The sequence below is a fragment of the Macaca fascicularis genome, chromosome 11, assembly GCF_037993035.2.
Source record: "Macaca fascicularis isolate 582-1 chromosome 11, T2T-MFA8v1.1".
Classification (NCBI taxonomy): Eukaryota; Metazoa; Chordata; class Mammalia; order Primates; family Cercopithecidae; genus Macaca; species Macaca fascicularis.
In genome coordinates this window covers 53,870,694-53,886,308 of record NC_088385.1, presented here as the reverse complement: position 1 = coordinate 53,886,308, position 15,615 = coordinate 53,870,694, and the positions used below count along the sequence as shown (strand labels likewise).

Genomic DNA, 15,615 nt, shown 5'->3' with positions numbered 1-15,615 from the left:
GAATTTTATCAAACATGTAATAAATAACGAACATTAATCCTACTCAAACTATTCCAAAAAATAGAAGAGGAGGGAATACTTCCAAACTCAATCTATGAGGCCAGTATTATCCTGATACCAAAATCAGACAGAGACACAACAAAAAAAGAAAACTACAGGCCGATGCAGAAATACTCAACAAAATACTACTAAACTCAATTCAACAATACATTAGACAGATCATTTATCATGACCAAGTGGGGTTTATCCCAAGGATGCATAGATGGTTCAGCATGTGCAAATCAGTCAGTGTGATACATCATTTCAACAGAATGAAGGACAAAAAACATATGATCATTTCAATTGATGCTGAATGAGCATTTGATTAAATTCAACATCCCTTCATGATAAAAACCTTCACAAAACTGTTTATAGAAGGAACATACCCCAACGCAATAAAAGCCACATATGACAGACTACCCACAGATAGTATTATGTTAAATGAGGAAAAACTGAAAGCCTTTTCTCAAAGGTCTGGAACAAGACAAGGATGCCCACTTTCACTGCTATTATTTGACATTGTACTGGAAGTCCTAGCTAGAGCAATAAGACAAGAGAAAGAAATAAAGGGTATCTGTATTAGTCCATTCTTGCATTGCTATAAAAGAATGCCTGAGACTGGGTAATTTATAAAGAAAAGAGGTTTAATTGGCTCACGGTTCTGCAGGCTGTACAGGAAGCATGATGCTGGCCGTCTGCTCAGCTTCAGGGGAAGCCTCAGGAAACTTACAATCATGGCAGAAGGCAAAGGGGAAGCAGGCTCATCTTACATGGTCAGAGTAGGAGCAAGAAAGAGAGTGGGGAGATGCTACATACGTTTAAACAAGCATATCTCACAAGAACTTCCTCACTATTATGAGAACAGCACCAACAGGGATGGTATTAAACCTTTCATGAGAACTCTACCCCCATGATCCAATCACCTCCCACCACGCCCTACTTCCATCATTGGGGATTACAACTCAACATAAGATTTGGGCAGAGACACAGATTCAAACCATATCAGCATCCAAATTGGAAAGGAAGCAATCAAATTATCCTTGTTTGCAGATGATATAATCTTATATTTGGAAAAATCTAAAGACTCCACCAAAAAATCTGCTAGAACTGATAACAAATTCAGTAAAGTTACAGGATACAAAATCAACCTACAAAAATCAATAGCCTGTCTATTTGCCAATAGCAAACAATCTGAAAAATAAATCAAGAAAATAATTTCATTCATAATAGCTACAAATAAAATACAATACATAGGAATAAACTTAATCAAAGAAGTGAAAGCTCTCTATAATGAAAACTATAAAACATTGATGTTTCAAATTGAATAGGACACTATAAAATGGAAAATATATATATATATTTTTTGAGACAGAGTCTTGCTCTGTCGCCCAGGCTGGAGTGCAGTGGTGCCATCTTAGCTCACTGCAAGCTCCGCCTCCCGGGTTCACGCCATTCTCCTGTCTCAGCCTCCCGTGCAGCTGGGACTACAGGCGCCCGCCACCATGCCCGGCTAATTTTTTGTATTTTTAGTAGAGATGGGGTTTCACCGTGTTAGCCAGGATAGTCTCGATCTCCTGACCTTGTGATCCGCCCATCTTGGCCTCCCAAAGTGCTGGGATTAGAGGCATGAGCCACCGCGCCCGGCCTGGAAAATATTTCATGTTCATGGACTAGAGGAATCAATATGGTTAAAATATCCATACTACCCAAAACAATCTACAGATTTAATGCAATCCCTATCAAAATACCAATGACATTCTTCACAAATATAGAAATAATAATTTTGAAATTTATATGGAGCCACAAAAGACCCAGAATAGCCAAAGCTATCTTGAGCAAAAAGAACAAAACTAGAAGAATCACATTACTTCACTTCAATTTATACTACAGAGCTACAGTAATCAAAGCAGCATCGTACTAGCATAAAAACAGACACAGAGACCAATGGAACAGAATAGCAAACCCAGAAATAAACCCATATATCTACAGTGAACTCATCTTCTACAAAGGTACCAAGAACATACATTGGGGAAAGGACAGTCTCTTTAATAAATGGTGCTGGGAAAACTAGATATCAGTATGCAGAAGAATGAAACTGGACCGCTATCTCTAGCAACATAGAAAAATCAAATCAAAATGGATTGAAGACTTAAATCTAAGGCCTCAAACTATGAAACTATTAAAAGAAAACATTGAAGAAACTCTCCAAAACATCTGGGCAAAGATTCTTTGAGTGATACCACAAAAGCACAGGCAACCAAAGCAAAAATGAAAAAATAGTATCGCATCAAGTTAAAATTTTTCACAGCAAAGGCAACAATCAACAAAGCGAAGAGACAATCCACAGAATAGGACAAAATATCCGCCAACTATTCATCTGACAAAGGAATAATAACCAGAACATATAAGGGGCTTAAACAACTGCACAGGAAAAAATGTAATAATTTGATTAAAAAATGGGCAAAAAATCTGAATAGATATTTCTCAAAAGAAAACATACAAATGGCAAACAAGTATGTGAAAAGGTGCTCAACATCATTGACCATCAGAGACATGCAAATACAAACTACAGTGAGGTATCATCTCACCCCAGTTAAAATGGTTTTTTTTTTTTTTTTTTTTTTTTTTTGAGACGGAGTCTCGCGCTGTCACCCAGGCTGGAGTGCAGTGGCCGGATCTCAGCTCACTGCAAGCTCCGCCTTCCGGGTTCACGCCATTCTCCTTCCTCCGCCTCCCGAGTAGCTGGGACTACAGGCGTCCGCCACCTCGGCCGGCTAGTTTTTTGTATTTTTTAGTAGAGACGGGGTTTCACCGTGTTAACCAGGATGGTCTCGATCTCCTGACCTCGTGATCCGCCCGTCTCGGCCTCCCAAAGTGCTGGGATTACAGGCTTGAGCCACCGCGCCCGACCTTAAAATGGTTTTTATCCAAAAGGGAGGCAATAACAAATGCTGGTGAGAATGTGAAGAAAAGGGAACCTCCATACACTGTTGGTGGGAATGTATATTAGTACAACCACTATGGAGAACAGTTTGGAGTTTCCTCAAAAAATAAAAAATAGAACTGCCATGTGATCCAGCAATCCCACTGCTAGATATACACCCAAAAGTAAGTACATCAAAGCAATATCAAAGAGATATCTTCACTCCCATGTTTATTGCAGCACTACCCACAATAGCTAAGATTTGTAAGCAACCAAAGTGCCCATCAACAGACATATGGATACAGAAAATGTAGTATATATACACAACCGAGTATTATTCAACCACAAAAAAGAATAATATCCTGTCATTTGCAACAACATAGGTGGAACTGGAGGCATTACGCTAAGTGAAATAAGCTAGGCACAGAAAGACAAATTTCACATTTAGCACTCACTTATTTGTGGGTGCTAAAAATTAAAACAATTGAACTCATAAATATAGAGAGTAAAATGATGGTTACTAGAGGCTGGAAAGGATAGTTGGCGGAGGTGGGGGAGAAAGTGGTGATGGTTAATGGGTACAAAAATATGGTAAGATTTCTGAACTCCAAGGATTAAGACAAATCTTATAAATACAGAGACAGAAAGATCAAGTATTCAAATATCTATATATAGTTATATATATATAGAATGAATAAGATCTAGTATTTGATAGCACAATAGGGTGACTACAGTGAACAATAATTTATTGTACATTTTAAATTAACTAAAAGAGTGGAATTGGATTGTTTGCAACACAAAGAAAGGATAAATGCCTGAGATGATGGATACCCCGTTTACCCTGATGTAATTATTACACATGGTATGCCTGTATCAAAATATCTCATGTGCCTCATAAATATATATACCTACTATCTACACACACACGCACAAACACACACAGCACACACACACATGAAAATGAAATGCAAATGTTCAGGCACTATCTGAGACCCACTGAATCAGAAACGCTGGGAGTAGAACCAATGATCCCATTTTAATAAACCCTTTAGGCAGTTCTGATGTATACTAATGTTTGAGTGCTGTGTTACTGGAAGTGTAGTCCATAGACCAGTAGCATTGGCATCACCTGTTAGAAATAGGTGTAGAAATATTGGCATAACTTGTTAGATATGCAGACACTCAGATCACACTCCAGATATTCTGAATTTGAATCAACAGTTTAAGAAGATTCCTGAATGATTCATATACACATTAAAGTTTGAGAAGGACTGATTTAGAGAATAAATGCTCTAAGGCTAAAATAGCATGACCTTCACAGCAGGAGTTCCATGCAAAACATAACTGCTAGAGGAGAGAGGCAACAACTTGATCTAGAAAAAATTAAAAGTGAACTTAAGGGTATTACTTATAATATTTAAAAATCTAAAAAATGAAAACCCAAACAACAATAACAAAATAACTGAACAATGACCGGAAAAAAAAAAAAAAAAAAAAAGAGCAACCCATGACTTTTTAACTGAACAAGCAAGTGGGTGAACTGAAGAAGATGATTTATGTTGGGTTCAAATTAGTAGCCTGAAAGCACAACTGGAAGAAGTATCTCAAAATAAGGAGCAACAATTCAAAGAGGTAGAAATCATGAGCAAAAAGATAGCAGAGTTGGAAGAAAGATCCAGGAGACCTACATGTAAATATTAGAAAAACGTAAGAGCACAGATTGAGGAGAGGCAAAATTAGTTAAAATTAGATTTATTCAAGTCAGCAGATGGAAATGTACTGCCAAGATCCACACACTTAGACATATTCTGGTAAGATTTCTGAACTCCAAGGATTAAGATGAATCTTATAAATACAGAGAAAGAAAGATCAAGTATGCAAATATCTGTCTATAGACACACACATATATATATATACACATATAGAAGAGGAAGAAAAAGAAGAGGAAGAAGAAGAAGGAGGAGGAGGAGGAGGAGGCGGAGGAGAAGGAGAAGGAGAGGAAGAAGAAGAAAAAGAAGAAGAAGGGGAAGAAGAAGAAGGAGGAGGAGGAGGAGGCAGAGGAGAAGGAGAAGGAGAGGAAGAAGAAGAAAAAGAAGAAGAAGGGGAAGAAGAAGAAGGAGAAGGATGAGAAACATTAGACTGATACAGGACTGTGTCATCTACAACTCAGGAGCTAATAAAAATTACTAATATCAGAGAGAAAAGAACTACAATCTAAGAATTTTATATCTGAGGCAAGATATTATCATACTTTTATCATTAGAAAAAATGTATTTGTGGCTATGCAGGAATTCATAGAAAATATCATCCTCCTATTCCATCTTAGGGAAACCAGGTCAGAGTAGAAGATGAAGAGAGGAAACAAGAATGGTAAGCAGTATAGCTTGCAGTAAGTAAAGTTAGATGCAAATAGGTGTTAACAGAGTGAGATTAATATAATAGCTAAATAAGCAATCTTAAAAAGAAGAATTTACTGCAAGAGAAATCTAATAATAGCCTAGAACCCAAAGTATTAAGCCGTATCAGCGAAAAAGGTATTTGAAAGTAGAATAGGGCCGGGCGTGGTGGCTCACGCCTGTAATCTCAGCACTTTGGGAGGGCGAGGTGGGCGGATCACCTGAGGTTTGGAGTTCTAGACCAGCCTGAGTAACATGGAGAAACCCCATCTCTACTAAAAATACAAAATCAGTTGGGTGTGGTGATGTGTGCCTGTAATCCCAGCTATTCGGGAGGCTAAGGCAGGGGAATCGCTTGAACCCCAGGAGGCAGAGATTGCAGTGAGTTGAGATGGCACCATTGCACTCCAGCCTGGGCAACAAGAGCAAAACTCCATCTCAAGAAAAAAATAAAATAAAATAAAAAAGAAAGTAGAATAGATTCTATTCTGTAGAGTAAAAATTTAAAGGTAACCTGGCAGGAAGAACGGAGAAGTAAAGGTATTTAAAGGTCTCATTTATTGGTGGGAACAGTGAGAAAAGGAGTGATTTGGTTGAAAGGAAAAAGCATGAGGATTTCATATGATAGTCCAGACACTTGTGTGTGATGATAAAGGGAAGGTAATTAATAAGAAAATGAGAATGTAGAGCAACCTGAACAAATCAGCAAAAATGAAGAAAGAAAATAGAGGAAATGCAAAGTAAGACCAAAGATAAATATTAAATAAAATAGAATGAATAAAATAGTTGTTATACTTAACATGAATGGGCTAAACTTTTCTATTGAAAAACAGAGACTGGCGGGTTGAGTTAAATAACAATATCAAGCAATACACTGTTTATTGTTTTTTAATGCTTAAAATAGTGAGTTTTTTAAAGACTGAAAAATGAAATGGACAAAGAGATATCACAAAGAGAAAGCAGAAATTCACGTTAATACCAGATGGGCAGAATTTAAGCTTAAAACCACCAATGAAATTAAAGATGAATAATACATAATGATAAAAAGAAATTTTTTTTTTTTTTTTTTTTTTTTTTGAGACAGGGTCTCACTTTGTTGACCAAGCTGAAATACAGTGGCATGATAATAGTTCACTGCAACCTTGAACTACTGGGCTCAAGAGATCTTCCTACCTTGGCCTCCCAAAACACTAGGATTACAGGCATCAGTCACCATCCTAGGCTAAAAAGTACAATTTAGGTAAAAGATATACTAGTCATTACTTTGTATGTATTCGATACAGCAGATAAATATATAAAGTGTTAGAAATGCAAGGATAACTTCATTTAGAAATATATACGTCTTTCAGAATCATCCAAATCCAACGGGGCAAAAAATAGTAATAATGACAAGCAGAATTTAAACAGTAAAACTATTGAAATGATGGGGTTCAGGATATACTACCCCAAAATATGGCAGCTTGCCATATTGAATATTTCAAGCTGAAGGAATCTGAAAAACGGCAGGTAGAGGAAGGACACTCTGACTCTTTCTTCTCCCTGAAATACGACATAAGACCCTCACATGAGAGGTACCTTCTCGATACTCAGAGAGAAGCACATCTTTAACACTGAAGATGGGAAGATGGAGGGATGTTGAAAGTAATTTAAACCAATAAGCCTTGCTGAGTTTCCTCCAGTTTGCTATCCTAGCTCAAACCCTCTCTGCCCCATCATATTTTTCGACAACTTTCTACTCTTTGTCAAACCTAGTATAAAAATACTCAGGGTTAACTGTTTCTTTGGTCTTCATTTCCACTTCTGTGTTATGTAAAACAGATTTTAAATAAATTTGTATACTTTCTCTTGTTAATCTGTATCTTACAGCCTCAGCAAAAAACTTAGAAGTGAGAAGATATTCTTCCTACCCTACAATATTAAACCATATATCCTTTGAGTAGAAAGTATTAAGTAGAAAATATTCATAGTTTTGCATGTTCATGGAGTATTTATGACATTTGGCCATACTCTTGGTTGAAAAAACGTAACTTTTTTTTAAAGGTCAATTTTACAGGTCATATTCTTTAATAAAACTCAGAAATAAGAAATAAAGAATGACAAAAATTCTAAACACTTATGAATTAACAACAACACTTTAATAAAGTAACAACACTTTAATAGCTCTGGGTCAAAAAGAAAATAAAAAACAAAATTAAAAATGATTTCAAAGCAATGGCAAGAGCTACTATTTATGTCAAACCAGTAAGACATATGGAAATCTATGAGAGGAATATTTGTAGCTTTAAGTGCCTTTGCCATTAAAGATTAAGAGCTGAAAAGTAAAGAACAATACTCATCTTTAAGAAATTAGAAAAAGAAAACAAAACCAGACAAAAGTGGAAAGATTAAAGTAGTGAAGAAGGAAAATAATGAACGGGAAAGCAAAATAATAAGTAAAATAGTAGAAAGGATAAATAAACCTAAAAAGGAAAGTCAATAGAAGGCTGACTAAGAGAAACATACACAAGATAAGAAATGAGAGAGAGACAATCAAAGATAAGACACTGAAAACATTCTAAGAGAATATTAGATTCAATGGCAAGATTTCAAAAAACCTAGAGGGAATAAATGATGTTCCTGCAAAATATAAACTAACACAATTGACCCAAGAAGAAACACAAAACTTGAATAGATCAAATGCTACAGAAGAGACAGAAGGAAGCTTAAAAGACCTACTATCTAAAAAATTACCAGAATCAGATAGATTCAGAGGTAAGTTCTAGCTGATCTTTAAAAACAAACAAGTAAACCAGGTAATTCATATGGAACTGGTACTTTTCCAGAGTATAGAAAAAGCAATCTCTGGCCTCTCCTTTTTTCTCTTCATCATTTTTCCTCTCTTTAATGTTCGTCTCCCCATCTACCTCACCCAAATATTTTGGCACATTTAACTGACTTCATAGATTTGCTGGTTTCAACATCACTGCTCCTTGCCCCCTTGCTGACCACCTTCCCTCATCAAAATGTCTGCCTCCTCTGGCAGCTGGTCAAGCTGGGACTTAGGAGAGCAATGTTGGCCTGCCCAGGTACTGCTCGAGAGTTTAACTCCAGAGGTGCTCCTTTGAGCTAGAAGGCCCACCTTCCCTCCATGGAGAACACTGACTCCTTCCGTGGGCTCTGTTGTTTTTAGGCTTCCAGTAACAGAATATGAACTCAAAATGTCCTAAACCATAAGGGAATTTATTATCTTAAGTAATTCAATCGATTCCATCGTTCAGCAATATCATCTAGAATCCAGCTTCCTTCTCCGTGCTGCTATTTATGACACTCACTTCGTTGTAGGGTTGCTTTTCCTCATTGTCATAATATGGCTACCAGCAAAACTGGGTACACGTGTGTCCTTGTCCATGTGCAGGATTCAAAGACAACTGGCTCTTTCCCCTGACAACTTTGGTGAAAACATCTCACATTTCTTTAGCCCAATCACAGGTAGGGGACAGTTGGCTTTGAGTGATCATCTGAGGAAAGACTGTTAGAGAGACAGCCACAATGCCCTTTTCTGTTCCCACCTCATTTTCCCAGTTGGTCAGCAGGGAAATCTAGCACTAACCCCTAGGAATGCCCAACAGAAATGGAATTTGTCACCACAAAGGGTACCAAGATATGCTATACCCCCCAAAATATGCCTTTTTGTTACGTTGAATATTTTAGCTAAAGGCCATCAAGACCAACAGACACAGAAAAAGCTTTAAAAGTAGGGCACAAATTTTCTTTTAATAAAGGAAATTTAGAAAATTTCCATCTTTAAAGGTGTCTCCTTTTCCCTTACGGAGAAGAGGACTCAATAACTCTTATCAGTGGAGAAAGCACTAAACAATCCTTGTTTACCATACTTTTCTTGGTCACCTTCCTATAACTTGCCTGCTAACCTAGAAGTCCCAAATTCCTTTTCCTTTGTTTAGCTAAAAATGGAATACTGTAAAAGCCTTAACCATCTGGCTACCTCCTTGAGGAACATTTTTCTTTATAAACTCTGGTGTTTACGTACATAGCTATGTACATAATTAAAACTGTTTTTTTCTCTTGTTAATCTGTCTGTTATTTGTTTGATTCATGGACTCCAAGCCAATAAACCTAAAAGGGGTAAATAAAAAAATGTATTTTTTTCTACTCTGATAACCAATAGAAAAATTAATACTTTGACACAGGAGATGCTTTTATTATTATCATTGTTTTTACTACACCTCATCTTGATTTGTTACTTGTTTGTAGAAAGACTTCCCTCTTTGATTCTTTTGTTTTATAGTGGGAATGATTGAGATGAGCAGAGCATTATTTCAAATTCTCTCACAAGACTGGATTGTAAATCACTTACTGTCATGACTGTGGCCAGCTGCCGTTCAACTATACTTAATTCATACACTATTGCTATTGACATGTTTCTCAGGTGAGTGAAAAGTTTCTATGCCTCTGTATTTTAATTGGTTTAGCTCAAGTTTTGGCTAAATGTGTTAAAGAAAAACAAAGCCAGATACTAGTTAAAGATTATGAAGACAAACCAGTATGGAAATGAGCTCAACTCCAATCCATATAGAGACGACCAGGCATTTTAAAGGGAAAATGAGAGAGTGAAGAGACAGAAACAGCCTGTCTCAACCAAAGTCACGGAAGTGAAAAATTACAATAATTGGGTAAAAGGGGTTGGCCAATGAGATTAGACCATCTGGGTTTGTTAACTAGTGCTTATTGAAGTTAGGCTCTTACCCTCCCACAGAGCCTAGGAGACAGGGGCCAAGTCTTCAGATGTTGGCTAGAGCAAACAGTAAATTTTTCAACAATCTTGAGATTTCCCAGACAGGAACTTGAGGAGGGCTGGGTTGATCCCAGGTCAGGGCCTTGAGCTATGCTAGCGTTTAATCAAGTCTCTTGGTGGGGGAGTGGGAATGACAAAATCATTTGTGATGACAGGAAAGAACAGTTCTCAGATGTAGCCTAAAGAAATCATGCTACAGTAATGATTTTAATAGTATAGCTGTTGACATATGATTCTGCTTGGTCACTAAATTTATAATTTTGCCTACTAATATAAGGTCAAATTAATACTGTGTATTGAACTTTTAATTGAATAGAGGACTAATTTGCACATTATGCCTTTGTTGTCCCTGAACACATTCTTATGTAACAGAATAATAAAATCGGCTCCAAAGAGAGCCTTAAATCCACCATTTGGAAAAACTTTTTAAAATGGAAGAACAAGGTTTTGTGTCAAATAGTCAACATTTGTCCATTAGCTTTAAGTGATGATAGAAAATCATGGAGTTAGTAATAAAAGCCTATATAGACATTTGCACAAGTAAATTAAATACAGAATATAACTTTTTAGCCTTGTGAATTCTTTCATTGTAGAAACATTATTGAAACAACCGACAATAAATGATATATGTTCTCTCTTGAGTTGTTAAAATATGTGCGAAATTAATTCTCAGAATCTTTCCCCATGCACATTCACTCTTTGGAAACATATACGTGAAAATGTGAAAACTTTTATAAAGCTGACAAAAATGAAAAGCAATTCTAGTAAAATTGCCCATCATTCATTCATTATTGGCTGTAAAACAGTGGTATCTTTGCAATCACAAGCAGTACTATGTGGAATAATTTGCTGTAGGGAAATGGAGTAAATGTTTTGCTAACTCAGATATGTCTCTGGTGGGGTTTGTTCTATACTGTACGCTGAAAGTCCAAAAGGAAAAAAAATGTGTCTTATTACAAACCACAGTTTGGACTTAGAAGATGATGATAGATCATCTAAGATGAAAATTGAGCAAAACAATTCCAGTTGGGAATTTGCAAACCCGAGCTCAAAGGAGCCCCTCTAGAGTAAAACTCTCGAGCAGTACCTGGGCAGGCCAACATTGGTCTCCTAAGGCCCAGCTTGACCAGCTACCAGAGGAGGCCAGAGGACGTCTAGGAGATCAGAATGGTTTCAGGGGACAGTTCCAACTATTCCCCATAGGCACACTGCCCAGGGTTGCCTCAGGACACTGCTCACTACATCCTGGCTGTTTCAGCCAATCCGTTGTGACTCAACTAGCCACATATACAGCTTGGGCTGCTGCTCCAAAGGGTACAAGCCATAAGCCTTGGCAGCATCCGGGTCCACATGGCACTAATTCTGCAGGCATGCAAAATGCCAGAGTGATGGAGATGTGGAGGTTTCCACCTAGATTTCAGAGGATGTAATGGAAAACCTGGGAGCCCAGGCAGAAACCTGCCACAAGGGTGGAGCCACCAGAGAAGCTCCCACAGGGGTGATGCCTAGTGGATCTGTGGAAACATGGCCACTGTCAAGACCACAGAATTGTATAGCTACTGGCAGTGTGAAACATTTACCTGGGAAAGCTACAGGCACTAGCCTCCAACCCATGCAACAAGGCCATTGGGGTGGGGCTTTCTGAGGCCTTGGGGACCCAATCCCCATACCAGTGTGTCCAGGAGGCAGCATATGGAGTGAAAGATTATTTTGGAGTGTTAAGATTTAATTGTATGCCCTGCTGGTTTTAGATTTGTATGGGGCCTGTTCCTCCCTTCTCTTGGCCTATTTTTCCCTTTTGGAGTGGGAATGTTTACCCAATGTCTGTCCCACCATTGTATCTTGAAAGTAAGTTTTAAAAACATTTTCACAGGCTCTCAGATGAGACTTTGGACTTTTGATTTGGTGATGGAGCACGTTAAGACTTTTGAAACTATTGGGAGCAAATGTTTCTATTTTGTATGTGAGAAGAACATGACTTTTGGTGCCTGGGACAAAATGCTATGGTTTAGATGTGGTTTATTACTCTCAAAACTGATGTTGAAATTTGATCCCCAGTTTGGCACTGTAGGGAGGAGGGGCCTAGTGGGAGGTGTTTGGGTCATAAGGATTAATCCCTCATAAGTAGATTAATGCCCTTCCATAGGAGTGAGTGAGTTGTTGCTCTCACAGAATGGAATTATTTACCAGAAAGCATGTGGTTACAGCGGCGAGTTTTTTGCTTCCCAGACTCTCTTGTTTCCTCCCTCACCATGTGATCTCTTTGCACATGCCTGCTCACTTTTCTGCTTCTCCTCCATGTTTTTAGCCAGACTGTAGCCTCGTCAGAAGTTGGGTGCTATGTTATTGAACCTCCCAACTTACATAATTGTGAGCTAAATAAACCTCTTTTCTTTATAAACTATCCAGCCATGGGTATTCTGGTATAGCAACACCAAATGGACTGAGACAAGACAAAGGGAAAAAAAAACACATGATTATCTCAATTGATGTAGAAAAAGCATTTGACAAAATTCAACAGCCTTTCATAATTAAAAAAAAAAATCAACAAATTAGGAATAGAAGGAAACTGCCTCAGTATAATAAAAGCCATATGTGAAAAAACTCACTATGAACATAAAACTCAATGGTGAAAGACTGAAAGCTTTTTCTCTAAAATCAAGCACAAGGCAATGATGCCTATTTTTGCTACTTCTATTCAACATAGAACTGGAAGTTGTAAACACAGTATTCAGGGAAGAAAAAGACGTAAAAGACATTCAAATCAGAAAGAAAAAAGTAGAATTGTCTCTGTTCGCAGATGATATAATCTTATATGTTGAAAACCCTAATTCATCAAAAAACTGTTAGAAGTAATAAATAAATTCAGCAAAGTAGCAGGATACAAAGTCAAGGCATAAAATTCAGTTGCATATCTATACACTAAAAATGAACCAACTGAAAAGAAAATTATAAAAACAATCTCATCTATAGCATCAAAAGAATTAAATACTTAGATACTAACTTAAGTGAGAAAATAAAAATGTAAATATTGAAAACTACAAAACATTGCTAAAAGAAATTAAAGAAGACATAAATAAATAGAAAGACATCCCATGTTCATGGATGGAAAGATTTAATATTGTTGAGATGTCAGTGCTTCCCCAAGTCATCAACAGATTCAATGCAATCCCTATTAAAATTCCAAAGATAGGTTTTCAGAAATAGAAAAACCCATCCTAAAATTCACACGCAATCTTACATGGTCCCTGAATAGCCAAAGCAATCTTGCAAAAAAACAAAGCTGGGTGTAATATAATTTGGATATTTGTCCCTTGTAAATCTCATGTTGAAATGTGATCTCCAATATTGGAGGTAGGGCCTGATGGGAGGTGTTAGGGTCATGGGTGTAGATCCCTTATTAATGGTCATGGGTGTACCTCCCTTGCAGTAATGAATGAGTTCTTATTCTATGAGTTACCATAAGATCTGCTTGTTAAAAAGAGTCTGGCCCCTCCCTCCTCTCTCTCTTTTTTGTTGCCTCTCTCACCATGTCGCATGCCTGCTCCCCCTTTGCCTTCCATCGTGATTTTAGGCTTCCTGAGGCCCTCATCAGAAGCAGATATTAGCACTATGCTTCTTGTACACTCTGCAGAACTGTGAGCCAAAATAAACCTCATTTCATTATAAATCACCCAACCTCAGGTATTTCTTTACAGAAATGCAAAGTAGACTTCTTGTACACACTGCAGAATTGTGAGCCAAAATATACTTCATTTCTTTATAAATCACCCAATCTCAGGTATTTCTTTATAGAAATGCAAAACAGACTTCTTATACACTCTGCATTGTGAGCCAAAATACACCTCATTTCCTTATAAATCACCCAACCTAAGTATTTCTTTATAGAAACGTTAAATAGACTAATATAAAAGGACTCACACTTCCTGATTTCAAAACTTACTATACAGCTGTAGTAATCAAAACACTGTGGTACTGGCATAAAGTCACACACATCCACCAATGAAATAAAATAGCCAAGAAACATACCTCACATATGTGGTGAAATGATTTTCAATAACAGTACTAAGATCATTCAATGGGGAAAACACCATCTTTTCAACAAATTGTGCTAGAAAACTGGATATTCACATATAAAAGAACACCCAGTTTTCTGACACTATATATCACCTTATCTAACACAATATATAAAAATTAACTGGCTGGGCGTGGTGGCTCACGCCTGTAATTCCAGCACTTTTGGAGGCCAAGGTGGGCAGATCAAGAGGTCAGGAGATTGAGACCATCCTGGCTAACATGGTGAAACCCCACCTCTACTTAAAATACAAAAAATTAGCTGGGCATGGTGGCAGTCGCCTGTAGTCCCAGCTACTTGGGAGGCTGAGGCAGGAGAATGGCATGAACCCGGGAGGCGGAGCTTGTAGTGAGCAGAGATCATGCCACTGCACTCCAGCTTGGGCGACAGAGCGAAACTCTGTCTCAAAAAACAAAAAACAAAAAACAAAACTAAAAATGGATCAAAGATTGTCTTTGACTTCTTTGTGTTGCTATAACAGAATAACTGAGACTGAGTGATTTATAAAGAAAAGTTTACTTAGCTCATGGTTCTGCAAGCTGGTAACTTCGAGAACGATAGCGCCAGCATTCATTTGGCTTCTGCTGAAGGCTTTTGTGTTGCAACGCCACATGGTGGAAGGTCAAAGGGGAAGTGAAAACATGTCAAGAGGCAAAACCTGAGGGGCATTCTGGCTTTATAACAACTCACTCCTGAAGGAACTAATCCATTCCTGCTATAAGCAATTCAATTTTGTCAGAATGAGAGTGCACTCACTACTGCAAGAACAGTACCGAACCACACACAAGGGCAGAGTCCTCATGACCCAAATACCTCCCACTAGGCTCCACCTCTTAGAGGTTTCACTTGCCAAAATTGCCACACAGGGAATCAAGGTTTCAATACGAGTTTTAGCGGTGAAAAACCATATTCAAACATAGCAAATAACTAAATGTAAAATCTAAAACTGTAAAAGTCTTAGAAGAAAACATGAAAATAGCATCAAAACTTTGGATTTGTCACTGATTTCTTGGATAAGACATGAAAGATGCTGGCTGGGTACTGTGGCTGACACATATAATCTCAGCACTTTGGGAGGCTGAAACATTGAAGATTACTTGAGCCCAGGAGTTCAAACCAGCCTGGGCAATGAGTAAGACCCAATCTCTACAAAAATATTTATTTAAAAAATTAGCTGGACATGGTGGTGCATTCCTATAATCCTAGATACTCAGGAGGCTGAGACAAGAGGATTGCTCTTGAAGCCAAGTGTTTGAGGCTTCAGTGAGCTGTGATTGCACCACTGCACTCCAACCTGGGTGACAGTGAGTGATCCTATCTCAAAATTAAAAAAAAAAAAGAAAAGTAAAGGAAAACATAGCCAACAACAACAACAAAATAAAAAAATTGG

At 37.7% G+C, this 15,615-nt stretch overlaps 1 protein-coding gene and 1 long non-coding RNA gene across 18 annotated transcripts in view; one reads left to right on the top strand and one right to left on the bottom strand.

Moving 5' to 3' along the window:
- LOC102123246 (uncharacterized) overlaps positions 1-10,789 on the top strand; it is a 56,200-nt gene extending 45,411 nt beyond the window's left edge. The window contains exon 4 of the long non-coding RNA XR_012420160.1: positions 9,644-10,789. This is a non-coding gene — a long non-coding RNA (uncharacterized lncRNA). The remainder of the gene's footprint in view (positions 1-9,643) is intronic.
- The window catches only part of PCED1B (PC-esterase domain containing 1B), a 155,381-nt gene that overhangs the window by 66,609 nt on the left and 73,157 nt on the right, over positions 1-15,615 (bottom strand). The gene's annotated exons all lie outside the window — the stretch shown is intronic.